Source organism: Nicotiana attenuata, unplaced genomic scaffold, assembly GCF_001879085.1.
Source record: "Nicotiana attenuata strain UT unplaced genomic scaffold, NIATTr2, whole genome shotgun sequence".
NCBI lineage: Eukaryota > Viridiplantae > Streptophyta > Magnoliopsida > Solanales > Solanaceae > Nicotiana > Nicotiana attenuata.
The window spans coordinates 482619-504807 of NW_017670332.1; the positions used below are offsets into that span (position 1 = coordinate 482619).

Genomic DNA, 22189 nt, shown 5'->3' on the forward strand with positions numbered 1-22189 from the left:
GTCCGCGAAACACAGAAATCCGGGTAAGGAATTCTGTTAATCCGGGAGAAGGTGTTAGGCATTCCCGAGTTTCGTGGTTTTAGCACGGTTGCTTTAATCATACTTGGCTTAATTAAATTGTCTAAATACTTATTCTTAAACCTATGTGCGTTTATCTCTTTTAATTAGGAAATTATCTTAAAACAGGTCACGCGTACGTGTACCCATTTGTTTGGCGCGTCAAAAATCATGTCATGCGTACGTGTCCACAATTAATAACGCTTTATTATTATTAAGAAATTTTAGTCGAAGTTTTGCGAACGCATACTCTGATCTTGTTTTTAAGATCGTAGTTACGTCACGCGAACGTGTACGCAACAACGATAATATATTAAATCGCGCCTAAAGCAACTACGCAATTGTTCCTCATTTATTTGTCTTAAACTAATTTAAGGTTTGTAAAGCCATAAGAGTATGGAAATCATTGTAGAAAATCATGAGATAGATTAAATTAATTATTCAAGGACTACAAGGGGGCCACTATATAAGATTAATGGGCCTAGCATATTTCAAGCTTTGGCCCAAAGATAAAATAACTTTCTTCATTAGTCTACAGTAGCCTCACAACCCCATTCCTGCAACGGCCCATGTATCTAGGCCCAAAATTTTAGCAGCTAGCTGAGCAAAAAAACGCATAGGCCAAGAAACAAAGGCCAAGAGAACAGTAAAAATAGCACGGTATAGCCAGTTTTCGGACCGGTCAATCAAAAATAGCCAGCGTTTACCAAGTCAATGAAAAATAGCCACTATTTTGCTGCAATAGAGACCGGTCCAGCATAATATACTGGAGTTCGGTGCACTTGTGTATTAACTCCAGCATATTATGCTGGACCGGTATACTTTGCTGGCTCCAGTATAATATACTGGAGACTGGAGCACCGGTGCTCCAAACTCCAGTATATTATACTGGACCAATATACTTGCTGGAACTCCAGTATATTATGCTGAAGTTCTAGTGTACTTATGCTGGAACTCCATCATATTATGCTTGAGTTCCAGCATACTTATTCTGGAATTCCAGTATAATATGCTGGAGTTCAAGTATACTTATGCTGGAACTCCAGCATAATATATTGGAGTATTTTCCGGGTTTTGAACAGTGTTTTCGCTCAAATTTATCTTTATATAAAAAGTGGCTATATTTCGATTACTTTTGAAATTGGGCTATTTTTGAACGACCAGTTGTAAATCTGGCTATTTTTAAAATATACCCGGAGAAACATATGACATATTTAATGCGACAAAACCAAAAAAACGTATAACATTTATCAGATTTTTGCGCCTTGCATTTCAACTTGGACAAGAAATATAAAATACTTATGTGATGAATCAAGAAGCCTACAGAAACGTATAAAGCCGTCCACATCCAAAACACACTCATGGCCCTTTAATCAATTATTTAGAACATGGTTTTAGCTATAATGGAACTAAGAATCCTATTTAACTCGAACAGATCAGGACATGCTTCAAATACTGAAAATTTAAACAGGGATCCTTCAGTACACTAACTCAACAGCAGAAGCTCTCAAAATACCAAAAAAAAAATGCGATCTAAAAGGATGACATTGAACCTCACTTCATAATCATTTTTGTCCGTTTATTGTGAATAAAAACACTATTCTATTGTTAAAAGTAAGAATTAAAACAACAATACAAACCATCTTGTTCAAGTCAGAGCTATTAAAATGGAACTAAATGCTTGGGAGCAGATCCACAAAAGGAACTAAATCAAAAGGAAATCAGAATGTGAACAAACTGAACTAGGACAGGTTTTAATAAGAGCTAATAACAAAACCCTTCATCAGCTCCATAACAACATACGAAGGCTAAAGTATTTTGAACATTAAAACATGATAGCCCTACTAAACTACTGACCGTTAACATATCTGGCATATTCAGTTCAAAAGAAGAGATTAAAAGAAGAAATTAAAAAGCCAAATGACTTGTAAGAAACATATATGAAACTGCAATCCAATATTTGAATATTAGCTTCAAATCATCAGTACATTCCTCAAAACATGGTTGCATTCCATTTTGTCATTCAAAATTTAGAAAGTACCTCGTTATAAAGAACAACAAAATAAAGAACTTCAGCAAGAAATCAGTGGAGATCAACAGCTAAAAACAGCAATGCACACAACTTCACACTCAATCCATGTCTCAATTTGTAAAACCAGAAATCCCAGAAATTTGTTCTAGCTTTTTCTTTTGAAATCAGAGACTGGATCAACTACTAACGGATGAACTTTTAGAGTGTTTTTTGGGTCTGAAAAATCTATCAAATGAGTAAAGAAGGGTTCTATATATAGCTATAAAGAGTGCCATGTGCTGAAAAGGATAAGGGAATTATTCCCTTCAGCCACAAAAACATCTTTTGACAGAATTTGGACAACTAGCAACCCCTAATTGGTTCCAGTATTTTGTACTGGCCAAATAGGGCCAGCTGCCCATATTCTAGAACTTTCTCACATTGGCCTTATCTGAATTTCCTATTTCATACCCTTCCCATGACCCCCTTTAAGTTTTTCTTTTTGTTCGATTAACCCCTCACAATTTCAATTGATACCAAACGATGCCAAACCAGAATTGATAAGCTAAAACTAACAATAAGTTGACAGTCATACTCTAAAACTGAATTACAACTAATTAATTATTTAGGCAAAACAAACTATCACATAATTTCAAATACAGCAAACAACTAACTACCAGAATAGCCACACAATTTTACTAATTAATCTAAGCATGCTTTACTTAGCCAAAATTGATAATTAATGAACTAGAACAAACCTAATTAGAATGACTAGAAGATTGAAATGACTTCAAACGAAAATAAGTAATCTAACAGGCTAAAGAAAGTATGAAACTACCAAAACCACACTGATTCAAGCAAGAAAGACAAAGAAGACAGTGATGACTCTAGAACAAGAACAAGCAAATTAACGAACCCTAAAAAAAAGAACTACTGACTCAAACATGAAGAGAACAATGGTGAAATCAAATTAGTATTTAAAGAAAAAGGGGGAGGTGAGATTTTACCCTTTTTAACTCAGAAAAAAGTAATGATATAGGACTTGAATGGAACTGATGAATTATGGCTGGAATCTGGCGAACCTGTCTGAATCCAATGTTCTCGGAATGACTCAAAACTATCGTCAAATCGATTGCTCTTTTTGAGAGCAATCTATTAACGTAAGATTTAGGTCAAAGCGAGTCGGAGTTGTACGAAAATCAGAAAAGGAAAAGGAAATTAGGGTTTTTTTTTTTTTTTTGGTTTCAGATCCGAATTAGGCGGATTTGGCTGGGATTTGGGGAAAGATATTGATGGATTTGGAAAGAAGGGGGGATGAGGATTGCATGGTTAGATTTTGGGGTGGTTTGGAGACGGGCCGCCGCCGTGAGGCGATTTTCGGCGGCGGCACGAGGCGGAGGTGAGAGAGACGAGTGATGAGAGGTGAGTCTGTTCTCTAGGGTTTGGGGGTTGAGGCCTGTTCGGACAGTTAAATGGGAATGGGAAGCTTAGTTCCCAGCCATTAGATCATTGAAGATCAACGGTTGGGATTTAATTGGGCAAAACGACGTTGTTTTGATTAATCAAGAGTGCTGGACCGGCAAAGGAGTTGGGCTGGGGCGGATGGGCAGGGATTTTGGGCTCAGAAATGATTTCGGCCCAATTTCGGGTCCAAACCAGATTTCCTTTCTTCTTTTATTTTTTTATTGACTTGATTTCTTTTAATTTCCCATTTTAAATACTAATAAACTAAATTAAATCCTAAGCCAAACCTAGCAATGTAAAATTAACTTAATTATCTATTTCTAATACTAAAAATGATTAATTGATTTAATACTAATGAAAGCAAGGTACTAATTTATAAAACTAAAGCTAAAATGTGGAATAGTCTATATATATTATTATTATTATTTTTTTATTTTTGTTTATTAGTGCAATTAATTAACAACTTAAACCTAAAATGCAGATATCAGCCTAATAAATGCAATGCATGAAACTTGAATATTTTTTCGGGTATTTTTATGCTTTTAATGTATGCAAAAATGCAACTAAAATGCATATAATTAAACAAAAATTCCTAAAAATTCTATAAAAAATAAAATAAACTACAAAAATCTATTGTGATTCTGTAGGAGTATTTTGGGTCGGGCAAAAATCACATGCTCACAGCAGCTAATCTTGATTGAGACTTGCAACACTTTGATGTGAAGAATGCATTCTTCACGGAGACTTAGTAGAAGAGGCGTATATGGAGATTCCTCCTGGATTTGATACTGCACAAAGTCATTGAAGAAAGCCTTGTATGGACTGAAGCAATCCCAAAGCTTGGTTTGACATATGACTATCCAACGGGACAGGACATGACCAAATAAACGGGACGGGCCTAAACGGGACTGGATAAACGAGACGAAACGGTAGGCCCATCCCATCCCGAAAACAAACGGGACGGGACGGGACGGTTCGCGGGCCTTAAGTGGGCCTTCTTAGATTTTTTTTAATTATTTAAGCATTAAGTTTGGCAACGACTAGTTTTTTGACAATGACTAAGTTTTTAAAGTTTGCAACGACTAGTTTTTTGACTTATTTAATAAACTTAAAACTTATTAAATTATAAAGAAACTAAGTAAAGAATTATAAAATAATAAAACAAAAGACTTATGAAATATTTTTGTAATTATAATAGAGTTGTAATTTGTTTAATATAATTTCAAGCCATTAAGTAACTAAGTAAGAGTGTAAGACAATTATTAATAGAACTTTCAAATTTCACATACAAATATAATTCTTTTGAAGAGCACCTAATCTACGCAGCCACCTTCTAGGAAGGGTTCTATTTGAACTAGGCCTCTTAGTAGCCAATTACAAAATTATCATACTAATATTTGTAAGTTCCTATATAGCTTCGTTGTAACTTATCTATAATTTCTCTTGAACATTGTTCTGCAATTGGCAATGTTGATTGATATTCCATGAGTTCCATGTCGTCATCGGTCCCGGTGCTAAGTATCTCATTGTATTCTTTTTCTTCCCTAGTGGTTAATTTTTCAAAACCAAGATTTCTTCTTCCTGAATTAATCCAATCTCTGAATAATACGGAAATCTCTAGGCTGTCCTCCGCTAATGAATGTCTATGATCTCCGATTTGAAATCTTGTCGCGCTAAAAGCACTCTCTGATGCTACTGATGATGCTTGAATAGCCAGGATATCTCGGGCCATTATTGAAAGTGTTGGAAAAGCCTTGCCACGCTCCCTCCACCATGCCAAAAGTTGTTCGTTACCTTCTTCGTCTTTAATACTTTCCAATCCTTGATCAAGATAAGAATCAAGTTTATCATCAATAGAGGAATCTAAACCTATTATATCATCCATATCTTCCCATAGAACTTCTACTCTAGCCTTAGAAGTAGAAGGAACAGTTTCACCACCTGTTATTTCCATAGATTTATATTTATCAAACATTGATCTAGCATAAGAATATATGTTAGCTTGGCAGTCTTCGAGAGATGGTTGTTCATTTTCTTGAATGGCTAAATTCTCAAAAAATTTGCGAACTAGTCCCTTTGCACCTCTTAATTTTGAAGATAGGTTAAGTAGAGTAGAAATTAAATAAACTTGGGGAATAGGGAAAAAATAATTTTTAAATTTTGCAATCATTTCATTAATGGCCGGTGCATAAGTTGGATTTGTTCTCTACTTACCAAATACAACAGAAATTCCACAAATGTACCATAATATTTGTGTAACAGTAGGATAATATATACCAGAAAATTGTTTTGTAGGATAATAATTTTTTTCTTAAAATTTAATAAGCTCTTTGATCTCATCCTAATCAGAATCAACAATTTGATCAGCGGGGATACCATTTTGCATATTAAATACCTTTTGTATAGGCACCCGATAATCATAAGCAACTTTAAGTATTTCGTAAGTAGAATTCCACCTAGTACAAACATCTTTTGAAATTTTTCTATATGGAAGGTTAGCACTTATAGATTTTGAGAAGAAGAAAAGGCTTCTTGTATTTCTGTGTATGTTTACATCCCATGAGCAAGGGAATTTATACAAAACTCCTAATGCTAATTAAGGAAATAAAATAAATCTATACAATCAATCCCGCTATCAAATCAAATCAAATAAAATCAGATCTCCTAAATATAATCAAATCTCCTGAAATCATGCTGATCAACACTCCTAAATCAAGTCTCCTTGAATCATGCTAATCAACACTCCTCCTCAAGTTGGTGCAAAGATGTCGCACATGCCAAACTTGCAGCTTAAAGTATGGAAAGTTCGCTTGTTGAGACCTTTGGTAAACACATCAGCTAGCTGTTTTTCTGATGGCACATGAAACAAACTCAAGACACCAGTTGTAACTTTTTCATTGATGAAGTGTCGATTAGTTTCCACATGCTTTGTTCTATCATGCTGGAGCTTTATACAAGGAAAGTTTTCCTTTTTCATACAGTCTCAATTCCCGTAGTAGCTTTTGTAGCCAAAGCAGTTCGCAAACACCCTGGGCCATGGCTCTATATTCTGCATCTGCACTTGATCTAGCAACTACACTTTGTTTCTTGCTTCTCCAAGTAACCAAGTTTCCTCCTACAAGCGTATAATAACCGGATGTTGATCTTCCGTCATCTAGAGATCCAGCCCGATCCGCGTCTGTAAAGGCTTCTATTTGGAGGTGATCATGTTTGGAGAAAAGTAGACCTTTCCCTGGAGCAGATTTTGGATACCGTAAAATGTGAAAGACAACTTGCTTATGAGGATCTCGGGGATCATGCATGAATTGACTCACCAGGCTAACTGAATAGGCAATGTCTGGTCTAGTGTGGGAGAGATAAATGAGTCTTCCAACCAGCCTCTGATATCTCTCCTTATAAACTGATTCTCCAACTCCGCTTCGTAACTTGTGATTGTTTTCAATGGGCGATTCTGCGGGTCTGCAACCTGTCATACAGGTTTCTTTCAAAAGATCCATAATATACTTCCTTTGAGAAATAAAGATTCCTCTTTTGGATCTAGCAACCTCAATTCCCAAGAAGTACTGCAATTTTCCTAGATCTTTGATCTCAAATTCATGGGCCAACAACTTCTTCAATCGAGACATCTCCTCTTTGGCATCTGATCACGTCCAACTCTAGTCCTAAAAAGGATAAGCGGTCGCTGCAAATATAATCCGGTCTAAGAGTCTGGAGTCGAATACCATAGAGAACTAAGGTTTTGCTATAACTATTCAATATCACTAAGAAGACAAGCTTGAATAAATTCCTAAGTTATAAATATTAAGATTCTTCTATCTAACTAACTAACTAGGTAACAATTAAAATAGTAATAGCAACTAAAGATACTAAGGGTTGGAGACTAAATTAAGGAGGTCTAGAGTTATGGTTTTCCCAATTGTCGGAATCCTTCCCGCTAAGTCTCCCACAATTTCGGCTAAGTATTCTCTACTGATATGAGCACTCGACTTTTCGTAATTCTCTCGAGCAACTACAATAATGTACTAGTCATATTCTCTCGAACTACGCTAGCTTGGACTTTTTCACCGCTCACTAGGATCATGTCAAAGCTTCGTTATCTCTAATCCCGCTTTTAAACCCGCCGTATTGATCTCTCATATACCTTGGGAGTGACGTTATTCAACAACAACCTAAATATGCATTCTTTCTCAAGCAATACATAATATATAGGCACAGTCAATTGAGAGCTCTTCAATTAACTAAAGTAAGCACGTAGTTGAACAAGTAGGTATGTGCAAAGGCAAAATTATATTAAAACGTAACAAAAATTTATCTTCCAAACTGTTCCATCAAAACTCTAGATAGTAAATTAGCTACTCATAATAGTATGTAAAACTACAATACTAAAAGTCATAACCAACAATGAAAAATAGGAAGAAGAAAGGAAAAACTCGTGGTTGAATCTTCCTTCTTGCTCCTAGCGTATTCTTTCCTCCTTGGGTGCTGTCTTGCCCTAAAGTGGTGTCTCCCCCTTCAGAAGGACGTTTTATGATGTATTTATATCAATAGGGTTGATATGGGGCGTCCTTGATCTCTCCTAATTCGAAAAGGACATGCCGAGTCGTGTGCCAGAGTTGGTGCAACGCACGACTTCTGGCGCGCTCCTAGTTTTTTTCTTTTTTTCTTCTTTGTTCTTTCGCGTGCCAGGTCCAGTGCCAACCTCCATACTTCGCTGTTTTTTGTTATTCTCCTAGGCCATTTCGCTCCTACCTTCATGCAATGCACCAATTGTGGCACGCTTCCAGGTCTTGCATCTCTACTTTTTTTGCATCAAATCATCCAATTCTTGCCAACTTCCATCCAAATTCATTCCTACACACAATAAACATGTAATGAGCATATTATATGTTTATAAACTTGTAATCTCCCGCAACTCACATAAGAAATAATATGCAAATATACTCAAAAACATGCATTTTTCATCATTTATCAGCATCTCCTGTCATTACTATGTCATCAACATAAACTATGAGAAAGTGAGTTTACCCGTTTAATGTCTTATGAAGAGGGTGTGATCAACATTGCTTTGTTGGTAACCGAAGGAGATTATTGCTTTGCTGAATTTGTCAAACCAAGCTCTGGGGTATTGCTTCAGTCCGTATAAGGCTTTCTTCGATTCGCATACTTTTCCTTGACTCTGTGCAGTATCAAATCCAGGAGGAATCTTCATATACACCTCTTCTTTTAAGTCTCCATGAAGAAATGCATTTTTCACATCAAACTATTGCAAGTCCCCATCAAGATTAGTTGCACAAGATAAAAGTATTCTAACAGTGTTTATCTTAGCAACAGGGGCAAATGTCTCTTGATAATCCACTCCATAAGTCTTAGTGAATCCCTTAGCTACCAATCTTGCTTCGAATCTTCCAATTGAGCCATCAGCTTTGTACTTCACAGTAAAGACCCATTTGCAGCCAACCAACTTATTGTCCTGTTGTGAAGTGACAAGTTTCCATGTCTCATTTTTTGACAAGGCCTTCATTTCTTCAATCATAGCTTGCTTCCATCTGGAATCTGCCAAAGCTGTCCTCCAATTCTGAGGAAGACATATAAGAAATAGACAAGGCAAAGGCTCTATAGGAGGGAGACAAAATTAGATAAAAGGGTGTTTGGTGGTGCAAGATTTGACTCCTTTTCTGAGAGCAATGGGTTCATCTAACTCATTAGGACATGTAGATAACTCACCAGTAGAAGAAGGTTCAACTTCGGTACATTGTATGATGGCTTCTTCTGCTCTATTTTTCCTTGAGTAAGTTTTCAAATCAGGCGTATCCAAACGCCCAATAGTCTCTCCCAGAATTCTTTCTCCAATTTCACTTTCCCCTGTGACAATGTCATCAAGAGGTCCAGTAATGGAACTAGGTAGAATCACCTCTTCCTCCTTACTGCTCTCCCCCTGAGAGGTGATGAGGTAATACTGAAATAGGCTCAGATTCTCGAAAGGTAACTTCCATGCTAACAAAAGATCTCCTAGAGGGAGGATGATAACATTTGTAACCTTTCTGTGTCGGAGAATACCCAATTAAAATACACTTTATAGCTCTAGGATCAAGTTTCCCAGAATTTCTAGTGTACACAGAGCAAACACACCCAAACACCTTTGGAGGAATAGTGTATTCATTCTTACCCTTTAAAGTTTTCAGAGGACTTTGAAAATTGAGGGGTTTAAGTGGCATTCTGTTGATAAGCTAGGCGGCTGCTAGAATAGCATCCCCCAGTAAGGTTTTGGTAAATGCATGGTGAACATAAGAGATCTTGCTACTTCTAACAGATGCCTATTTTTCTTTCAGCAAACCCATTTTATGCACTAATGTAAGGACAACTAGTCTGATGGACTATCCCATTGGACTCCAAATAAACACCAAATCTTTTATCAATGTATTCGCTGCCATTGTCAATTCTCAAGATTTTATTTTGGCATCAAACTGAGTACAAATCATCATATGAAATGACTGAAAACAAGAGAAAACTTTATTTTTGGCTTTTAACAAATATACCCAAGTCATCCTAGTGCAGCAATCAATGAAAGTAACAAACTATTGACTACCCGACAAAGAAACAGTTTGGGTAGGACCCCATATATCAGAATGAATAGTCATAAACGGAGTTGTGCTTTTATTATCACTCACAGGATAAGAGTTTCTAGTATGATTGGCATATTCACATGCATCACAGAACAAAGATTCAAATCGGGTCCTTGAAAACAAATCGTGATATGACTTATTCGATACAAAAAATGATGGTTGTCCTAACCATCTATGCCGTTGTATTATTTCTTGGTTGACATCCTTACTTTCCCCAAAAAAGGCTTGACCAGATTTTGAATCCCATCTAATAACGCAATCTACCACCGCCAATCCTTTTCCCTGTTTGAAGATCCTGAAAAATACAATGATCGGGAAAGAACTCGATTTTACAGTTTAGAGCTTTGGTGATGGCACTAACAGATAAAAGATTGATACGGAACTCAGGGACATGGAGCACGGATGATAGTTTACTATTAGGAATACACTGACAGAACCTGTTCCAGAGATAGGTGTTAAAGAACCATTGGTTATTTTAACATTATCTCCTTTGGGACACGTAGAATAGTTTTGAATGCCTTTAGAAGAGCCTGTCATGTGTTTATTTGCACCAGAATCGACAATCCAAGAATTAAGGTTATTAGCAAAGGCAGTACTTGATTGCACATGATTGGATGTGGCAACATTAGCGGAGTCAAGTTTGGCTAGGAGGCGACGGAGAAACTGAATTTCATCCGAAGACAAGATTTCTCCAGAAACCGTCTCCTTGAATGTCTCCATATTTCAGCCCAATCAGAAGGAAATCAGAAGGAGTTTGTGTTGTAAACAGCCAACAAGAGAGAGAAAACTCGACCTCTTTGATATAAAAGGAACCCTAGTGCTGCGAGGGAGATAATTCATCTCAAAAAGGCAGTAATGGCTTTGATACCATATAGATTTTGAGAAGAAGAAAAGGCTTCTTGTATTTCTGTGTATGTTTACGTCCCATGAGCAACGAAATTTATACAAAGCTCCTAATGCTAATTAAGGAAATAAAATAAATCTATACAATCAATCCTGCTATCAATTAAAATCAGATCTCCTAAATATAATCAGATCTCCTAAAATCATGCTAATCAACACTCCTTAATCAAGTCTCCTTGAATCATGCTAATCAACAACACTAGTACATTGTTGAGCAAATTCATGAAGTTTACTCGCTTTATTAGCAAAAACATAGCCGCAAGCATGTTGTACTTTACTACACGCATCAGAAAATAAATTAATACCATATCTTACAACCAAGTTAAAAATATGGCATGCACATCTAACATGAAAAATTGCTGGATTAATTGGACAAAGTCTTGTTCTTAAGCCAGTTGCTGCGGTTGTGTTAGCAGAAGTATTATCTAAGGTGATAGTTAAAACTTTATCAACGAGCCCATAAAAATCAACTATTTGTAGAACAATAGTTGCAATATATGCTCCAGTGTGTTTTGAATCAACAAATTTATAAACAATAATACGTTTTTGCATGTTCTAGTGATGATCAACCCAATGACATGTAACAGTTAAATAATCACAACCATTAGGACTACGACCTATATTAGATGTGATAAACACTTTACAATCTAAGTGGAAAAATACACAACGAATATACTGAAGATATTCGGTTTGAAATTAAAAACATCATTTCTAGCTGTGGTCTTAGGAAAACCTTGAAAAGCAGGATTATAAGTTTCTTGTATATAATGCACAAAAGCAGGGTGAGAAGGAAAAGTAAAAGGTAAGCCACAGACAGCCACCATTTTTGCTAAGTTCTCACGATCTCTATCTTTGTTATAGGGGCGCAAAATAGTACCAGAAGCAGGGTCAAGCTGTTGTTGTAAAAAGTTAGAACACCCACCAGATCCACTAGGAGTGCCAGTACCGATGCTAGGATCCGTAATTTTTCTGGCTTCTATTTGAGCTTGCATCCATAAAGATTTGTGCTCCTTCAGTAAGTGCCTGGTTAAAACCCCCCGTCCCACCACTTTTGGTATGTACAAATCGTTGCTTACATTTTTCACATATAACACGTTGATTGACTTTATCATGTTTAAAATTTTTTCATACAAGTGATGTTTTGGCAATCAACCTTAGGCTTACCCCTTACAGGAGGTACAGGGGGTAAAGCTCCAGACCGAGATTGACTCTGAGTTGGAGCTTGTGTTGCGGGACTATGGGTATTTCATCTAATTCTTCTTCCTCATTTTCTTCATCCTCATTTTCTTCGTCCTCAATAAAAATATCATTGCTAAATTGTCTTTGTAAAGTTTCATGATCTTGTTGGTCTCTAAAATTAATATTTTAACATGCGGGGTTGGGAAAATGAAGTTTCATCAACACGAGTCATTTCATCTATATGTTTTCTAATTCTAGGAGAAGGATTAGGATTAGGTCTAGGATTAGCATTACTACTACTATCACCTTTACTACTTTTTTTAAATAGGCCAAATTTTTAAGTGCCATAATTTAAATATGAAATTAAATTAAGAAAGTTAACACAAAATTAAACACACAAATGAAATACGAAAATAGAACACGTAAAGTAAACACAAAAATTAAGCACTAAAATGATACACAAAAAATATATATTAAAATTAGGAGATGGAACGAGTGCACCGTGATTAAATATTGAAACTTGAAGAAATTGCCTTGCTCCAAATAGTTGACAAATTAATTTGAAGCTTGAAAGTTGCTCTAAAATTTGCCCAAATACTTGAAACTTAGTTGATTACTTGATTGTGAGAAAATTTAGAGAATAATATAGATAGAATGTAAGAGATTTGAGAGAGAATGATTGATTTTTGTGGGAAAAAATGAAGAAGGATGGGGAGTATATATAGTTAAAAATGGGGCCAAAGTATATATTAATGAACTTAGGGTTAAATTAAAAGCTTGGGGGGAGGGATAGGGGTGTTTGGAGGGGGGGGGGCAAATATGGCCGTTTATTGCCGTTGGGAACGACTTAATTTGCAATGGAGGCCGTTCCCCAACGACTCTATTTCAAAAAAATAAAATAAATTAAGTAACACGCGGGACAGATGGGACGGGATAAACGAGACGAAATGGGCATCCCGTCCCATCCCGTGTTCCGTTTAACATGGGCCCATCCCGTTTAGAATTAAGTGGGTGTGGACGGGCCGGGACGTGGGACGGGACGAGACGGGACGGCCCGTCTTGTTGGACAGCCTTAGTTTGACAGATTCTGCAAAACAATAATCTCCTTCGATTACCAAAAAAGCAATGCTGATCGCACCCTCTTCATATGACATCAAACGAGCAAACTCACTCTTCTCATAGTTTATGTTGATGACATAGTAATGAAAGGAGATGACAAATAGGAGATGGTCCGATTGAAGAAGTTGTTGACACATGCATTTGAGATCAAAGATCTAGAAAATTGTAGTACTTATTGGGAATTGAGGTTGCTAGATCAAAAAGAGGAATATTTAATCCTCAAAGGAAGTATATTACGGATCTTTTGAAAGAAACTAGTATGACAGGTTGCAGACCCGCACAATTGCCTATTGGAAGCATCACAAGTTACAAAGCGTAGTTGGAGAGTCAGTTGATAAGGAGAGATATCAGAGGTTGGTTGGAAGACTCATTTATCTCCCACACTAGACCTCACATAGCCTATTCATTTAGCCCGGTGAGTCAGTTCATGCATGATCCTCAAGATCCTCATATTCAAGTTGTCTTTTACATTTTGCGGTATCTAAAGTCTGCTCCAGGGAAAGGTCTACCTTTCCTCCAAACATGATCACCTCCAAATAGAATCCTTTAGAGACGATTTCTAGATGACAGATGATCTACATCCGGTTATTGTATGCTCGTTGGAGGAAACTTGGTTACTTGGAGAAGCAAGAAGCAAGTGTAGCTGCTAGATCAAGTGCGGAGGCAGAATATAGAGCTAGGGCCTAGGATTTTGTGAACTGCTTTGGCTACAAAAGCTACTAGAGGAATTGAGACTGTCTGAAAAATTAAAACTTTTCTTGTACTGTGACAATAAGGCTGCCATCAGTATAACTCATAATTCAGTCCACCATGACCGATCAAAGTATGTGGAAATTGATTGACACTTCATCAAAGAAAAAACTGGTGTCTTGAGTTTGTTTCATGTGCCATCGAAAAAACAACTAGCTGATGTGTTTACCAAAAGTCTCAACAAGCGAACTTTCCATACATTGAGTTGCGAGTTGGGCATGCGCGACCTCTTTGCACCAACTTGAGGGAGAGTGTTGATTTGCATGATTCAACGAGATTTGATTATATTTAGGAGATTGTTGATTAACATGATTTCAAGAGATTTGATTGTATTTAGTATATTTGATTTTATTTGATTATATATATTTATTTTATTTCTTTAATTAGCATTACTCATAGAATGTAAACACACATAGAAATACAAGAAGTCTTTTCTTGTTCTCAAAATCTACATATTTTGCTTTAAAACCAGTTGCTATCAGCCTTAAATGCCTTATTTGTTCCATGCCATCATATAATACTAATGTATAATCAGCATACACAAATGTGAGATTTCCATATTGTTGGTCTTGCTGCTAGCTACTTTAAAACCCTTTATCCAACCATTATGACTGGCTATTCTTTTCATTCTGCTGAACTTCATGAACAATAGGAACAGGAAAAAAGAGAAAGGATCTCCTTATCTAATACCACTTTGTGAAGGGAAGAAGCGCATCGGAAAAATCTTACCGTGCTGATACAAAAGAATATCCATTTGATCCATTCCCTTCCAAATCCCATGCCCTTAAGGACCAGTGTTATCAAAGGCGCGCTTAAGCCCTAAAGCGAGGCTCAAAACACGTAGAGGCTCAAGACATCTCTTTAGATTCATCAAAAAGGTGAATTCCACTGGACTATCATTTGGATCATTTTTCTCTTTATTCTCTTATTCCTCATGCTTTTTATAGACGAGCTCACTTGCAGTACATATATTGTGATGGAATCATTGAGTCTAGCCAATCAAGGTTTAGATTGTGAAACATTTCAACTTTTTGTTAATCTAGTTTAACCAAATTGAACTGACAGGAAAAAAGGGGCTTCCTGGTTTGGGTTAGATTTAAGTTGTTTAACCTTCCCCAGCATGGAAGAGATTCGTTGATTGGAAGCTTGGAACTTGTAACATCAGGGCAACTTTGTCCTTCCATCAAAGCTTGCCTTCTCAGCAAGTCTGACATGATATGTGCTCTGAAGTCTGAACTATCTTAGGTCACTTTGAATTATGTTATGATTGTGATGATCTTTTTTTCCCAGAGAAGTAAAAATGCCTTTGTTAGATAGTTATGTGCAAATAGTCCTAGTCTCATATGTAGTAGGAGTAGAATATGTCCTAGTCCCGTATGTAGTAGGAGTGGAATATGTCCTAGTCTCATATGTAGTAGGAGTAGAATATTTATTATATATAGGGCTCATTGTATCATTGTTAATAAATAATAAATTTATAAATAAAATATTTTTCTTCAAATTGGTATCAGAGCTTCAGTGAGAAAATTATCGTTGTGCGTCATTCCAGCGACATCCGGGAAGAAAGATCTCATTGCTGTGCAATTTTCCGGCAACTTCGTCTTGTTCCCAGGGTTCAACACTGCTACAGTGGTACTGTGCATATACCAGTACCACCATTAGATCCGAAAACCCTTGTGCGACCAAACCTCAGAAATTTCAGTCCCATCTGAACAGAAAAGTGTCTTTTCGGTTGACGACTCAAGATTGATTTGTGTTATCTCCTCATCAGTAAGTGCTGTGCGAAAATCAACACTACCATCTTGTTCGGAAAAGTTAGGCGACAAAACCCCAGTCAATCGCTCCAGCAGAAAGTCACGCGCCTCCAGGGGCCGCCAGAACTACCTTCCGACGAGTTACAGTAACTTTTCCGGCGCGTGTGAGCCATTCCGGCCACTTGTTGACAAAACTTCTTCAGGACAACTTGCTCGTCCAGTGATTCCGAGCCCGCTCATATAAATTACATCAAATTCTGACAACTTTTATTTTTTCCCGCCATGAACAGTGCCCTTTTTCCGGCGTGAACAGTGATTTCCCCGCATGAATAATAATTTCCAGAAAGTTTCTGTGTTTCTGGTGGTATTTTAGAACCTATTTTATAGTATGGAATTCAGCTTAGTCTCACTATTTTCAAATTTTTCCAGCGACCTTTCGACCAACTTCTGTTTATCAGTAACCACCTGATTTTGTTGCTCAGAGGGAGTCTATGGCCTTGTATGTCGAGTGATCAGCTTGCAGATATTTTTACCAAGTCCTTACTGGTCCTCGTATTAGTTACATATGTAACAAGCACGGTACATATGATTTGTATGTACCGGCTTGAGGGGGAGTGTTAGATAGTTATGTGTAGTGTTAGATAGTTATGTGTAAATAGTCCTAGTCTCATATGTAGTAGGAGTAGAATATGTCCTGGTCCCATATGTAGTGGGAGTGGAGTATGTCCTAGTCTCATATGTAGTAGGAGTAGAATATGTATTATATATAGGGCTTATTGTATCATTGTTAATAAATAGATTCTTCTCCCGTGCATTCTCACATCCTTCATCAATAATAGTGACAAGCATGCAAAATGGATATATGGCTTAACCACAACTCGTTTATCAAATTATCTCATCCCTCTATACACACTGATGTTATTTCTTTTTACACCAAATCTATAAATTGAACATGGAAGCACCAATACTGCTTCACACCTTTCACTATGATTGTGTTGATTGTTGTCATTAATATGCTTCATCAAAAAATTATTAGTATCACAATTATGATTTTATATTTGGCATTATGATTAAGATTGTGATAGTCATTATCTGTATCACCATTGTTATTCTTATCGTTCTTGTTGTTCATATTATTGCGATCATTGTTATTTGCACATATAAATGCATAATTCTTTGTAAATTATGTTCATCCTGAATAAACCCTCTGGTTTGCACATATAGTCTCAAGTCTGAGATAATGGTGTTTTCACCACTATTTCAAAAAAATTCAAGTAGATCATTTGTCCTGCACATTTACTCGAGTCTGCGATTAATGGTGCTATTTTGGCGAGAACTGTACGACCCAAGTATATTAGTCAAGAAGAACCACATAACATGCAATCACATGTTATTCTTAGTAGGAAGGATGGGTAAAGGTGGTGAAGGAAGAGGGAAGGAAGATGCATTCCTTGAGATGTGCTTTGGAAGGATAACATTGTATTGGCACAAAGAATGCTTTTGATGTGAGATCTAAGGGAGGTGATGGTGTGATGCTAGGGAGACAATGCAATGCTTTTCGGTTTTCCTTCTGTTTCTCAAGAAGAATTTCTGCTGTCATATCTTTGAAGAGCAAAGAGAGCGAACTAGTTGATGCAATGTGGAGAGAACACAAGAACTCCAAAAACCTGGGGAATTTCAGTGATTTTACTCGTCACAAAGATAGAAAACCTTGAAGAATAGCTTAGATATGAAAGAAGAGGGAAACCTGGAAATTTGGTGAATCAAGTTTGAAAAGGACTAAGAGTACTGGTGAAAACAAGCACAAAAGGACTAAGATTAATGATGAAAACAAGCACAAGAGAGGAGACTGGAGTGCTGCCTGAATATTCTTTTTTGCTTAGCATCACTTCCTTTGGATCTTGGTCTCTCGACTCTGGCGGTTTAATTGGACTTATTCTTGTTTTTACTTTTGGTATTGTTTGGTAATTGTGTATGTTCTTTGCTCACTTAAAGGAGCTTTGCAAGGTTGTTGTTTTCGTATTCATTTTCTTTAGCACCTGCCATGTTATCTAAGGAAAGTCTTTCAGAAAATGTACTGGATGAATCTATTATGTAGAAACCCAATTGGCCGATTCTCTAGGTGGCACATGGTGTGGGAATTGGAATAAACAGTTAGGATCAATTTTTGTTGTGAGGGAAATTGGGAACAAAACAACAGTAACCAATTAGGTAGATGCAACAAATGTTTAGAAACAAATTTAGAAGGAACAAATAGATGGCAGTTTGGGAGAATGATCAGTAGGGGTCTTTATAGAGCAAGTTTGGGTGTGGGTGGCTGGGGATAGGAATAAGGTATGAATGTGGTGATTGTGTGGAGGTGCAAGGGTTAAGGAATGATTTTGTTATGCGCATTATGATAAATGTGAGAATGCCGGGAGAAAAATATTATATTGATTAAAGTGTTGTACAACCCTATTTATATACAGTGATTACATAATAATAGGTGCCTACTTCCCGATGTGGCACACTATACATGACTAACTACTTAACACTTCTCCTCAAGCCGGTGCATATAAATTATATGTATCGAGCTTGTTACAGATGTAACTAATACGAGAACCAGTAAGTGACTTGGTGAAAATATCTGCTAGCTGATCATTCGACTTTACAAACATTGTAACAATATCTCCCGAGAGTATCTTTTCTCTGACAAAGTGACAGTCGATTTCAATGTGTTTAGTCCTCTCATGGAACACCGGATTTGACGCAATATGAAGAGCAGCTTGATTATCACACACCAGTGCCATCATGCTGATTTCTCCGAACTTCAACTCCTTGAGCAACTGCTTGACCCAAACTAGCTCATACGTTGCCATAGCTATGGCCCGATATTCGGCTTCGACGCTAGATCGAGCAACAACATTCTGTTTCTTGCTCTTCCAAAAGACCAAATTACCTCCTACTAGAATACAATATCCAGACGTAGAATCCGAAGATGATCCTGCCCAATCAGCATCTGTGTGCCCAACAATCTGCCGTGGCCTCGATCCTCGAATAGTAACCCTTTGCCTGGAGCTGACTTTATATACCGAAGAATGCGAACAACTGTATCCCAGTGACTATCACAAGGAGAATCCATAAACTGACTTACAACACTTACCGGAAAAGAAATGTCAGGTCTAGTCACTGTGAGGTAATTCAATTTGCCAACCAACCTCCTATATCTCGTAGGATCTCTAAGAGGCTCCCCCTGTCCAGGAAGAAGCTTAACATTCGAATCCATAGGTGTGTCAACAGGTCCACAGCCCATCATTCCAGTCTCCTCAAGAATGTCTAAGGCATACTTCCACTGTGAAATAACAATACCTGAGCTAGACTGAGCAACCTCAATACCTAGAAAATACTACAATCTACCTAGATCATTAGTCTAGAAGTGCTGAAAGAGATGTTGCTTCAGATTAGTAATACCTTCCTGATCATTGCCAGTAATAACAATATCATCAACATAAACTACCAGATAAATACACAGATTAGGAGCAGAATGCCGATAAAACACAGAATGATCAGCTTCACTACGAGTCATGCCGAACTCCTGAATAACTGTGCTGAACTTACCAAACCAAGCTCGAGGGGAATGTTTCAAACCATATAGTGACCTGCGCAATCGGCATACAAGACCACTACTCCCCCCGAGTAACAAAACCAGGTGGTTGCTCTATATAAACTTCTTCCTCAAGATCACCGTGGAGAAAAGCATTCTTAATGTCTGATTGATAAAGAGGCCAATGACATACCGTAGCCATGGACAAAAACAGACGAACATATGCTACTTTAGCCACGGGAGAGAAAGTGTCGCTATAATCAAGCCCAAAAATTTGAGTGTATCCTTTTGCAACAAGACAAGCCTTAAGCCGATCAACCTGGCCATCCGGGCCGACTTTGACCACATAAACCCAACGACAACCAATAGTAGACTTACCTGAAGGAAGAGGAATAAGCTCCCAAGTGTCACTCGCATGTAAAACAGACATCTCCTTATTCATAGCCTGTCGCCATCCTGGATGAGATAGTGCATCACCTGTAGACTTAGGGATAGAAACAGTGGACAAAGATGATATAAAAGCATAATGAGGTGATGACAGACGATGATAACTTAAGCCGACATAATGGGGATTAGGATTAAGTGTGGATCGTATACCTTTGCGGAGTGCAATTGGTTGACTAAAAGGAGACAAGTCCGCAGTAGGTGCAGAATCTGATGCAGGACGTGAATCACCTGGGCCTGATGCTGGACATGGACGACGATGATAAGTCAAAAGTGGTGGAGCTGCGGAAGGTTGAACTGACTAGGTGGTGGAACTGGAGCTGTAAGTGGTGGAGCTGGAGTTGTAGAGGAAGATGAATGGGAGATAGTGACTGAATCTCCAAAAGATGAAACTGGTAGCACCTCAGAAATATCTAAGTGATTACCTGGACCTGTGAAGTATGATTGGGTTTCAAAGAAGGTAACATCATCAGACATAAGGTACCACTGGAGGTCAGGAGAATAGCATCGATACCCCTTTTGCGTTCTCAAGTAACCCAGAAATACACACTTATGAGCACGATGAGTTAACTTATCTTTTCCTGGAGTAAGGTTATGAACAAGACACGTGCTTCCAAAGACACGGGGTGGAAGAGAGAACAAAGGTATGTGGGGAAACAGGACAGAGAATGGAACTTGATTCCGGATAGCTGAATGGCATACGATTAATAAGATAGCAAGATGTAAGAACTGCATCTCCCAAAAAATGCAACGGAACATGAGATTGTATGAGTAGGGTACGAGCAGTTCAATAATATGTCTATTCTTTTTTTTTCAGCTACCCCATTTTGTTGAGATGTGTACGGACAAGATGTTTGATGAATAATCCCATGAGAGTTCATAACCTGCTGAAATGGGGAAGACAAATACTCTAGGGCATTATCACTACGAAATGTGCGGATAGAAACCCCAAATTAATTTTGAATTTTAACGTGGAAGGTCTGGAAAATAGAAAACAACTCAGACCGATTTTTCATCAAAAATATCCAAGTGCACCTGGAATAATCATCAATGAAACTGACAAAGTAGCGGAATCCCAAGGTAGAACTGACCTGACTAGGACCCCAAACATCTGAATGGACTAAAGTAAAAGGTGACTCTGCTCGATTATCAAGACGTCGAGGGAAATGGGAGCGGGTATGCTTACCGAGCTGACATGACTCATACTCTAGAGTGGACAAGTGAGATAAATCAGGTACCATTTTCTGAAGTTTTGACAAACTGGGATGTCCCAACCGTGTATGTAATAAATCTGGTGAATCGGTAACAAGACAAGTTATTGAAGGAAGACAAGATGTGAGTCCATGTGATTTTGCAAGGATAATGTAATAAAGTCCATCTGATTCACGCCCGGTACCAATGGTCCACCCGTACTGCGTTCCTGTATAAAAACAAGGTCATCAAGAAATAAAACAACGCATTTAAGTGATTTGGCTAAGCGGCTAACGGCTATGAGATTAAAAGGAATATTGGGAACATAAAGGACTGAATCTAAAGGTAAGGAAGGAAGTGGGCTTGCTTGACCTATTGCAGTTGCCATGGTTTGAGACCCATTGGCCATTGTGACTGTTGGAAGAGATTGAGAATATGAAATACGAGTGAAAAGAGATCTGTTACTAGAAATATGATCAGATGCACCTGAATTAATGACCCAAGACTCGGAGGTTGAAGATTGGGAGACACAAGTCACGCTACTATCTGTTTGAATAACGGAAGCTATCCCTGAAGATGTCTGTTTACATGCTTTATACTGAAGGAACTCAATATAATCCGGTAAAGAAACCATCTGGATTGGATTCAATGCATTGGATCAAACGGATTGTGATTTAAAGGCTTCTGATACGAATGCCATTATAATATTGTGCCGGGAAAAGCATAAATTTTCTGGAAATCACTGTTCACGCTGGAAAAATTTCTGTTCACACCGGAAAAATAAAAAGGTTGTCGAATTTGATGAAACTTAAATGACAAGACTCCGAATAACCTCCTGAATAATCTGTCCAAAAGAAGCTTGTCGGAAAAATCACTGTAGCTGCTAGAAAGTCCGTTTAGTTGCCGGAAAAATCTCAAAGTTATCGGAATAAAAAAGAAAAAGGCATGGGTAGGCTCGGAATGACCACGCGAACAAGCTGTCTGAAAGAAATAAATTGAAATCTGGCCGAGAAAAGGCCACATGCGTCGGCGCGTGGTGAAGAACTCGCCGGAAAATCTGACTTCCGATCCGCGCGTGAGGGAGCGTGAGGGGTTGGTCGGCGGAGATCTT

The 22189-nt window shown here is 37.7% G+C and overlaps 1 protein-coding gene across 1 annotated transcript in view; it reads left to right on the forward strand.

Moving 5' to 3' along the window:
- LOC109237994 (probable cyclic nucleotide-gated ion channel 20, chloroplastic) overlaps positions 1-22189 on the forward strand; it is a 37077-nt gene that overhangs the window by 8144 nt on the left and 6744 nt on the right. The window lies entirely within an intron of this gene.